Consider the following 2,688-nt stretch of genomic DNA (forward strand, 5'->3'; position numbering starts at 1 on the left):
GAATTATAAGCTCACTGTCCTTTAAATATGGCTAGAAACCAAATATGAGTGAGTACATCCCATGTTCCTCTTTTTGGGTCTGGCTTACCTCAGTCAGGATAGTGTTTTCTATTTCCATCCATTTGTACGCAAACTTCAAGAAGTCCGAGTGCTGCATTTATTAAATGTGGGCATCTTTGATTTGGTCTAATCTGGTCTGATTGGAATTATTCGCGTTGGCAGAGAGTTTCATCTTTAGATTATACCTAACATGTAGCACCGGCATTAATGTTGTAGAGACAGCATATTGAGGGCTGTTCTCAGGAGAAGCCCTTGCTGCACACTGCTGCTCTCTCTATCCTATACATCCATGCTTACCATGCCTAATCTTTCTCCTTGTAAGCGAATTGCAAGGACGGTGGTCATTTTTTTAACATGGTTTTCATATACGTTTTCCTGCTGAAGCCCAGTCTAAATAGATGGTTGCCTCCACCCCTGTGTTCTCCTCTTATACATTTGAGCTGCTCTTGTTCCTATTTATTTTGTTCATTTTTGAAGAGCTAATGATTTTGTTTTCAAAAAGGTATTTTCTGACTCTCAACCAGGAGAACAGCTAGCTACCCAAGCTATCTTATTTAGCTTGGGTCTCTTTAATCCACTACTGGAAATAAATTATCCCTAGGAATTTCAATATTATCTTACAATCTAATAAACTACCCAATATCACTAATGGCCTTTTTAGGTTTTAAGCAGTTTCTGGTTCTGATGAGAATTATGCACCATCTATAAGGATGGGGTTAATGGTTCCCAGAAGGGACACATCACCAGCCAGATTGTTAAAAACTCATGCATGGTTTGGTCTTCTGATTATAAGCAAGAAGCATTACATTTACATTCTAAAGATTTTTTTGAAAAATTACACTCATTATATTTTCATTGTTGTGACTACAGTGGTTTTGAATCTGAATATTTATTTATTTACTCATCCCTTATATTATTTCCCATGAATTTACTTTCCAAATTGTCTTCTTCCTGAATCAATGCAGAATGAATATATTTCATTGACAGTTTCCCATATAGAACTATTATCTGGAAAACTCAGACGATGAAACTGGTTAGCTAGGTAAGGTGTTATTCACACGTTTGTCGTGGCTACTTATATCATTTGTGGAATAACTGCTTAATTCCTTGTGAAAAACACAAGAATCCACGCTCGTTTCTGCATCGTAAATGTGCTCAATTTGATGAGGACAACAGATGCAAATGCAAGCCTGTTTTCTCTGTTGCTACAAATCCTGGCACCTCTGAGGAGAAAGAGGAAGAGAAAAAAAGTTAGTGAAGACCAGGGCTTGAGATCCTGCCTAGAAACTAGAAGGAACGGGGGGGTGGGAGGGAATTAGCATGAAGAAAAAGAGGGGCGGGAGGGGTGAGAAGCAGAAGAACCAAACAGGACTGGAAGTTCAAATTCCTTGAATTCAGGCCCTAAATCTCACCTGACCTGTCAGGTGGGCCATAAAAAGGTTTCCTTAGGAAAAGGGCAATTGTTGATCCTCACTAATGGGTCAGATTTTCAATTGCTTCCTCATTTCCTTTTGCTGGGTGTCTCAGGGAGCGAAAGGACATTGACAGCCATCTCTCCACCTCTGTAGCAGGTGCCTGACGCAGTGTGAGGCGCCGGGATTGGGCCGCACTTCACAACAGTCCATTCTAATTGAGGAAATGAACTCCACAAGGGTGGTAATTTTCTCCAGGATCTTGAATTCAAATACGCTTGGATTCAGTTGCTGAAATTGGAATCCAAATGTGCTTGACCCAAAGCCCAGGATTTCTGGAATGGTCGTGCTTCCTCAGTGTGAGAAGAAAGCAGGCAGGGCAGGTGGAGTGCCGGGGGTCCGTGGGAATCTGGGACAAGTTATGCTCGACACCTGCTCTAGGCCAGGTCTGTCCACAAATTCCACAATGAAGTCGGGGTAACACTAAAGAGAGCTCCCCAACTGGGGATCTCCATGGCACAGGAAGGCCCAAGTGCAAGGAAAGGAAGTTTGAGCAGGTCTCATTCTTAGGTTATCATTTTATGTGTAGTAATTATTCATGTAAAAGGAACTACTCTGAGTCTTGAGCTTACCCAGCAGCAGCGATGACCAAGTCCCAGGAGGACACGGGAAGCTTTAATTGGATAGGACGTTAGAAACTTACTTCATTGGCATCTTGTGCTGCCTCTCCTGGGAGCAAATCTTTCTGGGGTTGGAGTTTTATGTACTCATTTTAATTTTCTTACTGGTGTATATAGTAAGTTAAGTGGATACCCCCTTGTCTGTTTACTCCTACCTTCTGTTTTTTCACCTCTTCTGCTACCATAACCCTGTCTGTCTCCTTAGGCAATTCTATTTCTACTTTCATTTAATACATACACACACACACACACACACACACATAAATACAGCTATACATTCACACACATATTTATACATACATATAAACACACATACATAATATGTATACACATGCATACATATATACATACATGTATACAGGCATATATACATATATATGATTATATGTGACTATATGAGATCTAGGAGCCACAAATAAGAAAAAAACACACAATACAATATTTGTCTTTCAAGGACTGAATTCACTTGCTTGAAATGATCACCATTAGTTGATACACTTCCTTTTCCTTTATTGGCTGGAAAAATTTCATTGTGG

Source organism: Microtus ochrogaster, linkage group LG5, assembly GCF_000317375.1.
Source record: "Microtus ochrogaster isolate Prairie Vole_2 linkage group LG5, MicOch1.0, whole genome shotgun sequence".
Classification (NCBI taxonomy): domain Eukaryota; kingdom Metazoa; phylum Chordata; class Mammalia; order Rodentia; family Cricetidae; genus Microtus; species Microtus ochrogaster.